This window comes from Pleurodeles waltl, chromosome 1_1, assembly GCF_031143425.1.
Source record: "Pleurodeles waltl isolate 20211129_DDA chromosome 1_1, aPleWal1.hap1.20221129, whole genome shotgun sequence".
NCBI classification, from domain to species: domain Eukaryota; kingdom Metazoa; phylum Chordata; class Amphibia; order Caudata; family Salamandridae; genus Pleurodeles; species Pleurodeles waltl.
The window spans coordinates 743,301,810-743,315,554 of record NC_090436.1 but is presented as its reverse complement, the minus strand read 5'-3'; the positions used below and the strand labels follow the sequence as shown (position 1 = coordinate 743,315,554).

Below are 13,745 nucleotides of genomic sequence, written 5' to 3'. Positions count from 1 at the left end.
TGCCAAATGGACCCAGCACGTGTCATGTCGCATGCTGACAATGAGATGCTTTCTGCCTGGGGAAATCATTCCGACAAGCAGCGGGGCCCTTCTTACCGACAAAGTCCCTCCTTTCAGTACCGCTGCCTCAGAGGTGGAATACCTAGGTCAATAAATGAGGAACCGGGTATCCTTTGCAGGATGTGCTGCACAGTGAGTTTGGGTGGGGGCCGGCCCCCACACCAACGCGGCTGGCTGGTCGCTGCTAAACCCCAGCCACTTACGCGCCATGATCCCCCTCCCGCCCTCCCCTAGCATTACTGGCCAAGAGGAGGGCTGCGGGGAAGGAAAACCGCGCAGAAGTAGCGCATTCACATGGGGGTGCCCCCTCTCTCCGTCCCACCAGTCGCATGGCCATCTAGGCACCGCACATGTCGGGGAGGTGCCGCCCCCCACTTTCATGGCCTTATTAGCTGCACTGAGCAGATGTAACAGTTGATTAGCTGCAGGGACTGCACTCTATTCCGGACAGCACAGTGCCATGGGCTTATTTATTATTTTGACTGGTTGCAAGTGGGCATGAAACAGTCTTGTGCCAGGCCTCGACAGACGCGGCAGCGCGTTAAGTGCCCTCTTCACCAGGAACAACTGATAATGCTTATCACCGGCAGAAATTAAGCACTGCTCACCCCACGTGGCATAGGTATTGTAACAAACCGCTAAATTGTGAAACAACAAGGAAGCATGGTCTACGAAATTCAGTTAGAGACAAAAAAACACTCATTCATTGCTGTACCAGTTATGGACTGCTGTGCGCTTGGCATAAGAGTCAATAACGTGCCTCTGGCTGTTTAACCAGGGGGGCGGCCCTGAGAGTGTTAAACCCATATCAGTCTGCACAGACCACAAATCCCATTATTTATTATGAAGGGGTTTCAAAACCACCACCATCTTAAATCTCAGTGAAGTTGGCTCTGTTGCAGACCTATAGCTCCATGTTCTTTATGCACTGCAAGCATTTTGATTTCTATTCTATTTAAAATACAAATGTACATATTAAATATAAATGCAAGCCTTTTAAGTAACTATTTTAGCACATTGAGAAAAGGCTATTCTTGCTTTTTATGCTACGCTTGCAATAACGTAACCGGTGCTGAAATTATGTTTTTTCCCCTAAAACGATGTTTGAAAGCTTTATTAACTTCCATGTCCACCCCCCCACCCCCTTCCCAAGAGTATCCACAAGGACGTGCCTGCAAGCAGTCACACTACGGTGCTCATCGCAGTCCTGTATATGCGCAATCTCATGTACAGTTGCTCTCATCTGGAGCGCTATTCGGGTACAGCATCTATTTCAACAAGAGGTGACCGCTTCTGCTAAATGTGGCTTCTCAGTGCTGGAAACACCGTCCTCTATTTTTGTTGCTCCATCTTCAACTGGCAGTCGTATTTGTAAGTTAATACACTGTGGGGGAAGTGCACACTTCTAAACTCGTCACAAATGGAAGGCGCGACAGGTTTCACGTATCCTCGCTGGAAACTCGGTGCCACCCCACAGTTGAGGCAGGAGTAAAGAGCTAAGAATACCAGTTGAGAAACGTTATGCGTGTGAACCAAAATTGTGTAACTCTGCTTAAAGATCAAAATCTAAGCACTCAAAAGGCAGCAGGGGTCTGAAAGACCTTTACGTAATGCCCAAATGTGGTACGTCAGCTCTGCACAAGTTTCCGAAATTCTCAACAGGGGATAACTACGGAACCTTGCGGTCACGGGGTTAGACGTTTACCCTTAAATTTATGTGAGTACTTCTCTCTGTCAATGTCTAGCCTCTGTGCGTCAGTAGACGGTAGTTTCTCCATTTCTACAGCTTTCCTTCTCACACATCACTCGAAATCCAATGTTTAGCTTTTCCACGGCAAGTCAAAGAGAATCACACAGTAACATTAAATGAAACAAGAATTCAGCTCCCACAAAAAAGCATAGTCAAAGCATGACTTCCATATATAAAAAAAAAAAACCATTCACTGAGATAGCTTTTATAACTGAAAACATGTTTAGCCCCCTAAGGAAGTTCCCTATGTCAGCACCTCAAGACTCTTCATAGAAAGGAATACAAATAATGAAACATTCCATATTTAGTGGCAATGAATAAAAACAATAAAGGTAACTTCTACACAGGTAGGAGCACTTAAAAAAATATGGCTATCATTTAGGTAAAATGGACATCCCTCGGCCAATCCGGTCACAGAAGTAATGGCCAAGATTCATTCAACTGAACTTATTTCATCAATGAATATACATCTTATATTTAAGGTCATTTGCAGAGATGAAAAGTAATGTAGAAAAAACAGCATTGAAATCCTGTTAAACCAGAAAACTTAATCAATGCTGTTAACTATCAGCCACATTCCCACATTTACACTTTCATAATAAGGAAGAGCACCATCTTTTGTATGTACGATTGCCAAAAAAGTGGCAATCCAATCTCAGTATTCTTTCTTTTATTTTTATTCAGCACTATAACAAATAACCAATGCGTTTTGATCCAAGTTTTATATGGATCTTCTTCACGGAAAGAAAGTGTGTTGGTTCATGACATGCTTTAACAATACTGGTACATAAAGATTTTCCACCCTCTTACATTTTGTATGGAGCCACATAGTAATGAAGAATACTTCGGCCCCCGAGACCTTCCTCAAGCTTCTGATTTTCCAACATTCTGTGGCCTATTTTATGAAATACTCTGGCAACCAAATCAGGATTACTCCAGCGAACAAATCAGGACTCCTCCATCCTCCTCAGTTCATCACCTCATGGTGAGATCATCATTCTGCAATGGTTTTTTTTCCTATAAAACAATATGGTTGCTTTATAAACCGCTATAAAAATAGCAAATTAAAGCTTGCTAAAGCTCTCTCCCATTGTCAAGAGAGCAGGCTAAGACTGGGAAATTCTGTGTGCGGAGGGTGACAGTGGACCTGACAGGATGCCTTCACCTCACAGCATAGACATGATGGCTGCAGAACATCAACGTGTTACGCAGCAGCCATGCATTGGTTGTTTGTTGTAGTGCTGAAAGAAAATTAAGAATACTGAGACTGGATACCCCATTTTTTGTCAACCGAACATACAAATAAGGGTGCTTTTCCCTATTGTGAATCTGAATATCTCTGCAAAAATTCTTGCAGTGGGTGTTAGTCACATGAGCACCTCAAATGAGGACCAACTATATGGGCTAATATTAGAATGCACTGCCCGCTTTGTTCTTCCTTTTTGGCCACAGCTGTCTACGGTGTGCATTTAGATACAATTACTTAAATAAGGTGTGTACAGGCATCACAACTGTAACAGCATTATTTTTAAAGTTCTTCATCATACCCATATTTTTACATGCTTTCCTAATTTCTTCTCCTAAAATCTTCTCCCACTTTTGTCGCTGAAAACAACTTTGGAATTAACAAAAGAACTTGCCCAATCCACAGATACACATTAGCTTTTTTAACACAGCATTGATACAGGGGTGTAACCATCAATGGTGAGGCAGGAGCAGAAGCACTAAGGCCCAGACGCCAGAGGGGCTCACTGAACAATGATTATTGCTGTAATTTTCCACCGAAACACCCATCAGGGTCCTATTATCCTTGTTTGGATTAGGGTCCACAGCACGCTAGCTACACCATCAACAAACACCTAGTGAAAATAGCTTTCAGACATGGCACAGTATTCCCCACAAATTTCACTAACAAACAACCCACAGTTAGCATTAATCTCCAAACCAGGGACGATCCAACAACTAAAGACCAGGGGTCTCCAAAGTATCTGGGCTCCGTTTGTGAACTCCAGTTTCCTCTCTTTCTGGGGAGTTCATGGGACCTGATCAGCCTAGATCTATGCGTGTACTACTGCATATTACAGACTCTGTAGTTCCTTCAAAGCAGTCAATCTCTCCTTCCCGGCTGACCCCGCCCCCAAACATGGCAATTTCTGGCAATTATATTTACCAACCCTGGCCCCCTCACACTTATTACAACAGCTCTATTACTACAACCTTATCTCTGAACTCAAAGCCTAAAGAGGGCGAGGACACTAACTTAGGATATATGTCATCTTAAACACCCACTGGACTTTCGGCTGTGAGAAGATCAAGAAGGTTTTGACAAATGGCAGACTCTGCCTCCCCGGGGGTAAGTTCATCCATAGAGTGATATACACCAAAGTCCATGGAGAGTCCAGCTGTTGGACCCCGGATGCATAATTTTTGCACAAGGTATGGGGATACCACCAATTCTATCATAGTGGCTTAAACTTAACCAATAAATTAACAAGATGACACCTTTTGAGCTAAAGCTCACACTGCTAATCACTCCAACAGGTTACATCAAACATCTGCAACGTCCATAGACTGTTCATTGCAATTGCCCTGCTGGTATGGAAATGCAGAGTGGCTATCAATTGGAAGAGTCACTCCCCGCTGCCCCCCTTTGACTCACGCTCTGGCTGCGGGGCCCAACCACCTGGATCCACCCATTCCAATATCTGTCACCCCCCCCCCTCCCACCTTTACAGGCATCCCACCCCACAAACATTTGGGAGCCTCTTGGCCCTACCTACTGGGTTCACAGCCTTCGCCTTGACAGTGTATCAGGGGTGTGAAGTTTAATAAAATATCTACTTGCCCATTGTATAGATTGCTTCATAAATCTACCTGTTCTGTAAAAAAAAAAAAAAAAAAAAAAATCTACTTGTCCCTTTGGTGCCATGTAGCGCGGCGACAAAGTACAGAAGCAATCTCATTATATAAGAGCTCTGATAATACCCTCTGATTTTGCCAGGGCTAATTCTACAGGGAGTGCAGAATTATTAGGCAAATGAGTATTTTGACCACATCATCCTCTTTATGCATGTTGTCTTACTCCAAGCTGTATAGGCTCGAAAGCCTACTACCAATTAAGCATATTAGGTGATGTGCATCTCTGTAATGAGAAGGGGTGTGGTCTAATGACATCAACACCCTATATCAGGTGTGCATAATTATTAGGCAACTTCCTTTCCTTTGGCAAAATGGGTCAAAAGAAGGACTTGACAGGCTCAGAAAAGTCAAAAATAGTGAGATATCTTGCAGAGGGATGCAGCACTCTTAAAATTGCAAAGCTTCTGAAGCATGATCATCGAACAATCAAGCGTTTCATTCAAAATAGTCAACAGGGTCGCAAGAAGCGTGTGAAAAAACCAAGGCGCAAAATAACTGCCCATGAACTGAGAAAAGTCAAGCGTGCAGCTGCCACGATGCCACTTGCCACCAGTTTGGCCATATTTCAGAGCTGCAACATCACTGGAGTGCCCAAAAGCACAAGGTGTGCAATACTCGGAGACATGGCCAAGGTAAGAAAGGCTGAAAGACGACCACCACTGAACAAGACACACAAGCTGAAACGTCAAGACTGAGCCAAGAAATATCTCAAGACTGATTTTTCTAAGGTTTTATGGACTGATGAAATGAGAGTGAGTCTTGATGGGCCAGATGGATGGGCCTGTGGCTGGATTGGTAAAGGGCAGAGAGCTCCAGTCCGACTCAGACGCCAGCAAGGTGGAGGTGGAGTACTGGTTTGGGCTGGTATCATCAAAGATGAGCTTGTGGGGCCTTTTCGGGTTGAGGATGGAGTCAAGCTCAACTCCCAGTCCTACTGCCAGTTCCTGGAAGACACCTTCTTCAAGCAGTGTTACAGGAAGAAGTCTGCATCCTTCAAGAAAAACATGATTTTCATGCAGGACAATGCTCCATCACACGCGTCCAAGTACTCCACAGCGTGGCTGGCAAGAAAGGGTATAAAAGAAGGAAATCTAATGACATGGCCTCCTTGTTCACCTGATCTGAACCCCATTGAGAACCTGTGGTCCATCATCAAATGTGAGATTTACAAGGAGGGAAAACAGTACACCTCTCTGAACAGTGTCTGGGAGGCTGTGGTTGCTGCTGCACGCAATGTTGATGGTGAACAGATCAAAACACTGACAGAATCCATGGATGGCAGGCTTTTGAGTGTCCTTGCAAAGAAAGGTGGCTATATTGGTCACTGATTTGTTTTTGTTTTGTTTTTGAATGTCAGAAATGTATATTTGTGAATGTTGAGATGTTATATTGGTTTCACTGGTAATAATAAATAATTGAAATAGGTATATATTTTTTTTTGTTAAGTTGCCTAATAATTATGCACAGTGATAGTCACCTGCACACACAGATATCCCCCTAACATAGCTAAAACTAAAAACAAACTAAAAACTACTTCCAAAAATATTCAGCTTTGATATTAATGAGTTTTTTGGGTTCATTGAGAACATGGTTGTTGTTCAATAATAAAATTAATCCTCAAAAATACAACTTGCCTAATAATTCTGCACTCCCTGTATAGTAGGGCTTGAATACTAGCTATTTCTTTACTTTGCCAACTTTCCGCAGATCTACATACTAGGGATGGAGGAAGCAGTAACCAATAGTTCCAGGACTGGAATGCCTTTAAGTCTGTGCAAACCTACTAACTTGCAAGTTAAGGATTTTCACCAGCTCTCATCTAATTTTTTGCCATACTGAGAGACGCTGGAAATTTACTCCTGACAAGTGCAGAAGAAAAAGTTCTTCCAGGGTTGGGGTAAAAAGTGGTTGAATGGAAAATAAACTTCTAAAATCTGAATAGATTTTCTCATGAGCAACGCTACACATGCACATCTGCTCATGCTAAAATACAGTTCTCAAATATTTTCTAGGAGTTCAATTTCCTAAATACACACTAATGCAAATAGATATTAGCCCTGGGTGCACTTTTGTGACGTTCTTTAAGAATTGGGATTCTACTTAGGTCTGGCATTAGCCAGACCTTTTGTGTTGATTAAAATTCTATTTTTCCCTTTATCCATCCATCTATCATCTGGCTTTACTGGGAGTGATAGCATGCTGCTTTTTCACAAGGAGCATACTGGCAGACGTTTTGTTCAGTGACAGGAACTACTGTGGCAATGTGTGCTTTTTCAAGGGAAAAAAAGTGAACTTTTCCCAATGTTTGATACAATGGTGAGGACCAGGCAGCTCCCACAACAGTAAAGTTTTACAAAAGCCATGTCAAAACAAGACACACATTGGCAAAACCAAACGACTGACCACCAATAACGGATAGGGTCACTTTGAGAATGCTTGTTTATTTTCATGTTTCCCATAATCTTGGTGAAACTGGTTACACTGATGTTCAGTTACGAATTTTGTTTTGAAGTTACAGCATACATCAACACATTTTATGAAATGATGCTTTACAGAAATGGTACCTAAAATTTCTCATTAATTAGCTGCATTTATTTTCCCTAGTTGCATTTTTTTCTGAACATTTTATTTTGAAACAAAATAATTATTGATCTCTATTTCAAGCTTCTGCAAACATTTGCATCTAAGCAGAGAGCACTCTGGTAGAATATGCATAGCCCCATGATGTTTCAAAAGTGAATGTGCACTTTTTTTTTTTTTTAAATTGGAACCACTCTCAGTTGTGTAGTCAGAGCGTACCACATTTATTTTAAGCGCTCAGTCTAATAATAAAGGCTTTGCTTTAATGAACCATGAATGCAAGTTTAAATAGCATTAACATATGGACACAAATGTTACCGAAAATGCAGCCAGTTCCTTTCCCTGTAAACTGGCAGCCAAAGGGTTTGTGCTGCAGGAGGTTGGGGGTACTTGTCCAAGGGGCACAATAAACTTGAAAACTGGTTGTCTTTGATCCTAAACAATGTGTCCTGGTCCTGGGTGTTCAGCTATAGGAATTCCACACCTCTGAGTGTTTGCATTAGCTTCACAAGAAGTGCTGACAGAGACTATATTGGTCTGTGATTATCTACAGGAAATGTGTTTTCCCCCTCTTTTTTTCCTTCAACCCGAGTAAAGCTATGCCCTTGAATGACCATGTACTGTTGAAGTGTAACTGAAGGGTCTGTGAGTCGATCAGTGTATGTATGCGGAGTTGAAAAGCTATATAAAAATTCAATTAAAAATTACTTTTGAAAAAATGGCACTGCATTATGGTTCAATTTTACAAACGGAGAGAATGACATCCTATGAGATTAAACAAGCGTGTTGCTGGGGAGACTTACCCTGATTTTGCGGAGTTGAGGTCCAGGTTTAATTAAAGCTGCACATCCCTTAAAAACAAAAGGAAAAATAAAGGTTTCTTTAGACCACCATTCCAGGAATTCCATACAAATCAATCCCCTAGAAAAACGTAAGTGGTGAGGGCATGAGCAATCCTAGCCTATTTTTCCTCTAACAATGCCACAGAGTCGTAGAAAAGCTAGGCGTTCTTAAGTAAAACAACCAAGAAAACAGGACGGACCACTTCCCCATCTACTGCAAGCAAGCCATGACAGACAGCATGGAAGACCACACCGACACATTAATAAACACAAAAGAGGAAGAGTTTCAAGTAAGTGTAGAAAGGCAGACAAAGGAAGAGAGGGACAGAGAAATGAGACGAGAGGAGGGAAGCTGATGAAATGGGGGCAGAGGAAGGGAGAAGTGGGAAGAAATTCTGTACTGTGCAACCGAGGAGAGACCACAAGGTCAGTTACCAAACACACACACACACTTTTTGTAAGTTAACATGCTGCAGTAAATTAGTATTTTGGTAGCATGCCACATAGGTATATAACATGAAAGTTTTCATTACATGGCATTTACACAACTGACAAATTGAGTACTATTTAGGGACACTTTGAGGCTAATTTATAGGCACTTGAATACAGGCTCTGGGGGAGCAATTAAAGAGCCCTCTGAACAATTAATATGCACTGACAAAGAATGCAAATAGAATCAAAGAGTAATTAATTAGCACGTGCTACCACCGTATTGGCGCAGTAGCAGCAATTATCCGATGGAAGCAGAGATGCTACCAGCGACACCTTTTAAAACTGTCTAAATTCAAAGTTTCCCGTGCTCACAGGCACATCGGTCTACTTCAAGTTTACAACTTGCATACAGATAGGAAGGTAATCAAGGGGGCTCCACTTAGCAGGGTTGGAACCACAATTAGGCCCGGGCAGTAAAAAAAAAAAAAAAAAAAACAAGTGTCCAATATTCGCAGATCACAACCTTTTGCAAAACACTATTTAGTTAGGAGCATGGCCGGCGCGCACGTACACACGCACAAAATATATATATATATATTGGCACTGGTCAGTGCAGTGGCAACATTTAGTACTATTACTATATCAAGGGCTGTCCTGGTTTTTTTTTTATTCTGGAAATCTTGTCACCCTATCTTGGTTGCTCTTGGAATATTTCTCATCCTAAAATCCCCTGAGAGCCATCTTCTTCCTTAGGCCTTTTACACTTACCCATGGCGTTTTAGATCTGCACAGTATTTTTACACTACTTAAGAGAGGTCCTGTAGTGTAATCTTCAGAGACTGGCAAAGGTCTCATCATTATTTGTATTTTACCTGCAGGTAGTATCATGCGTAAGTTCCAACAAATGAAATGATGCTAGTGTGAAAATGCAAAAATAAATAGATAGTGTCACTTTCCTCACAGTTTTATATAGCATAAACTTGACACAGGAGTGTTAGAGAGCTTTACAAGAGCACCAGATAACATTACACAAGGTCAGATTCATTTCTTTGGAGACTCAGGTGAATTATGTGATTTGCCCAGGATCACTGGATGCCGAGCTGACGCTGGGACTTAAACCTGGTTTCCCAGTATCAAAGTCCGCTAAGGCCAAAACCTCACCCTGTTGACTGCAGGAACGGATATGGGGCAGGCAAAGAAAACCAGCATAGACTCATTTATCCCACCCTGTTCCATGGAGGGGAGGGGACAAAAATCAACTGCAGAGTTCCCTACCTGCCTCTCACCTACCCCCACTACCCTGCTTTCAGGTCCTCTCCCCTGCCCCAGTCCTCTGAAAAGCAAGTGGTAACTGCTTCCCATCGGGAGCTCTGTCACAACTGGAGAGAGTCTGAGGGGGGGATGCTGCGACAGTCCCATTGTCATTCTGCCTCTGACAATTAGCCAGTTGCCCTGACTACATTTGCATGGAGACAGGTTCAGTATGTGTATATAAAAGTTATAACAGTCTTTCACGATGTGCACTTGGTGGCGCCCGAGAAGGCCAAAGCAGGTTGCACGTTTAATAGACCAAAAAAAGGCCCATTAATTGGCCTCAGGCACGGACCCATCGCCGATGCCCGACTGCCCACCTTGCCAATCCGAGGATGCCACTTCGACACCTTTACTCAAGGGGAAGGGGGAACACTACGACCAGAACTCTACGATGGGGAAGTCTGACCCCACTTTAAGTCTGGTCACAGACAACTTTTGTTCTCCAACTGACCTCGTCACCAATTATCACAAATATACGTAAAGTGGGGGTTTGCGCCACCCAGAGCAGTATTCATCTTTCACCCTATACTAGTGGCATATGATGGCATGCTTGCGTTGTAATGCAGGCGGGATGACTTTAAACTAAATCCTACACTCAACCTCACATCCGTTATTTCTGATACATGCACTGTATGTTATCACCACTACCATTACTAGCACTAAAAACCACAACCGATGCTACACTATAAATACTGCATTACCACCACCAGCACCACAGTCGCACCAACACCACAGCCATCAATCAGTACTAGCATCACTAAAACAGTTACGTTGAGAAACCATCAACAATTGAAGCTGGGGAAGGCAGAGGTAGGGAGGGGCTACACCACAGAGATACGAAACGGATGCCTCAGGGTGAGCAGGAAATACCAGGGTAATGGGCTTCAGCATTACAGAGCAGGTGGCTGTGAAACAGAGCTCAACTCAGGATATTCCACTAGGTACCAAAGGCCTAACGATTCTAGAAGAGGGAGGGAACACAGATGCGGGACTGAAGTCTCTCTCAAGAAAATAGTGGAGAGAGAGTCTCCGCATGCAACGGTACTCATATGGAGGGGGGGGGAAGAAAAAAAAAACAGTATACAGCAACTCCCGATACAAAGAAAAGTACCACAGAGCAAAAACCAGACAAAGGTGTCATTGACAAGATCAAGAACTGCCAATTGAAAACCAAAAAGGAACGGCCAGACCACTGCAGGTCGGGGCGTGGCGTCTGCGGGGGGAGAATCCTCGTCCACTGAGAATAAGGACTTACACACAGATACAATCGAGCCATGAAAGTAATGCACTGAATCGTTATGGTGGTAAATGAATGGCCCCACAGTTTGCCTTCCATTGTCAGTAATGTTGCAATAAACCGCCCCAGGCTTTTACTTTTAATTCTGCCACAAGTGGGGAAAAGTATGCAGCATACAAACATATGCATTTGTAATAAAGTTATTAAGGGGAGTGGTCCACAACCCCCAGGATCATGCCGTCTACACGAACAAAGGTGAGAAAACCAGAGCGCAATCTCCTGTTTCAGTACGAAGGTATCACCCATCATTAGACTGTGTACTGGGCTCCAGATTGTGCACGCCCTACTGCACATGCCACCTTTCTCCCTCCCTACACACGCCAAACACTGCGCCCCCCCTCACATTGCACCCTTGCACGGCGTCACCTGTTTTTATACGAATCTCAGTCTGCTCTGCCCACACATCCTGCCCCTTCCAGTCTGTCTGAACTGGCTAAATGAGAGAGAGGGAGGACGAGGGGGGGCGAGAGACAGGACGAGGGGGGGTGGGGGGGGTGGGGGGGTGGAGACCGAGAGAGAGAAGTAAATGGTTCATGCACATCCTGCATGTAAAGGCTGCACTGCTATAGGAGGTTGAGCACGACAGCTAAAGAGCACACGAGAAAATTGCTGCCGTTGTTATTTGCACAGCAAGAACGCAGCCGAAAGCAGCAGATTTCTTCTGTCCAGGGCCGAAGGCAGAGAGTCAGCCAATCAGTGACAGGAGAAGTATCTTGAGTCTGAGAGCAGAACTGGACTGATACTTCCTAATGGTGCCGTGCTTTTTAAAGACTAGGGGCCATATGTACAAACACATTTTCCCATTGACACAGAATGGGAAAAACCCTTTGCTACATCTGGCCCTAAGTCTTCTGCTCTTTTCTAAACTTGAGCAGGGCTGAGGGAATTTTGATGGATACAAAAGACACGGTTCCTGGTCCTGGGTGAATAAATAGTTACGCCCTATTGTCGTGTTTCTTGAACTTATTCTTCTCTAGTGTGATGGCGCCCTGGCTGCAGCTGCACTAACAGCACCAGAGGTGACCTCTCTTCAGCCAGTTAGGCAGAGCTGCCAGTCGGAATTGCTTTGGGGATGAAGTTGGTTGTGTGGTCCCAAGAAGGGAAGGTGTGTCAGCTCCAACAGGATGATGTGAGATGGCCACATTTATTCCGGTCCTTCATGAACCATTACGGTCCTCAAAACCTTTGTACAATATTTCTAATGGCGTACTGTCGCTCAACAATAAACCTTATGAATTGCCTCCGTCCAGTCTTTGCTGAATACATCATACACCAAGAGATATTGGTGTTAAAACCCGAAATAAAGACGCACATTTGTGCACATTTTCTTTACAAATTGTGTCATCTCCCTCATTCTCCAACAGCATGCCTTAGCCCAATGCTTAGGTTTTCTTTAAGTAAGGAAATATGGTTCCACCCATTTGCTCCAAATTGTCCAAGGAAGAACACACACAAGGCAGCTGTGGACAAAATGACCCAATTAAGCACGGACAACCAAGTAGTGTTTAAAGTTAATAGCAGCAATTTTAAAGCACCTTATGCACCTTGCAGCTCTATTCCAGGTCAGTATCCTTGTAAAACTAAGTTGTCAAGCAGTGTAATACAAGAAACTGTTATTCCCACCCTCTCCTTAAAAATCATCGTCTTGGGCCCAACGACCCACCACCACCTTTCTAATATTACTCATCAAAATTCCCTCTTTAAGCCTTCCTCGCTAATTAAGAACCTCTTACTATTGGTCCTATAAATCTCCTCCTGAGCCAAATGGTTCCAATGCCATGCAGTCCCCCATCTAGATTGTCCATCTGTGATGAACCACCACCAGCCATTGATACCCCTATCCTCTCATCCCTTGTCGCCTTTCACACGAAGCAATCAAAACTAAATCCTAGAAAATTCCTTCAGCAGCCTTTATGATAACCCTCAGAGGATTTTTCATGCCCCATCCTTACACACGACCCATCGCCTATTTTCCTAGGTTAAAAATTATTTACACCTGGACCACAAGTTTAAACCCATAAGTGAAAAACCTTTCAACTGCTACATAGTTCCAACTTCAAACTAATTTCTACACTTTTTCTGCAAAATGCAGACACCCCCTACAAAATTCTCCTTGTACTTTATCCATTAGTCTTTAGTTCAGTGCTTCCAAAACTTTGGAACCACAGCTCACTTTGTAGACCAAACATTCACAACCCCCAAAGCTTTAATGGAGATGAGACAGCGAGTTGTTAATGTAATAAAACATTGTGTGGTAGTGCACTGCCATTTACACACCGTACATTTTCCACTGAAACTGCCACTACATTTTCACAGTTATTTTATTTTACTGGGGGAAAAAACTACATTGCATACAAATGATATGAGGAAACTGTGTTTCAATGACTATTTATCATTTGTGCATCAGCAAGTAAAGTGTCTTGATTTATTTTGACCCTATTCAAATCTTTGTTTCCATCACAATTCAGAATTTCAACCAAAAAAAAAAAGGTTTCACATTTTCTTTCCCATTTCAATTCAGCACTCGTAAGTATAACACAAAAACACCTAT

The 13,745-nt window shown here is 43.1% G+C and overlaps 1 protein-coding gene across 11 annotated transcripts in view; it reads right to left on the bottom strand.

Annotated features, from left to right (window-relative positions):
• The window catches only part of SEMA4D (semaphorin 4D), a 498,348-nt gene that overhangs the window by 357,646 nt on the left and 126,957 nt on the right, over window positions 1-13,745 (bottom strand). For 10 of the 11 annotated variants that reach the window (XM_069227530.1, XM_069227533.1, XM_069227504.1 and 7 more), the window contains one exon: window positions 8,113-8,160. The exons of the other annotated variant lie outside the window; for it this stretch is intronic. The gene's annotated coding sequence lies outside the window, so the exon portion shown is untranslated. The remainder of the gene's footprint in view (window positions 1-8,112; window positions 8,161-13,745) is intronic. 11 annotated transcript variants of the gene reach the window in all.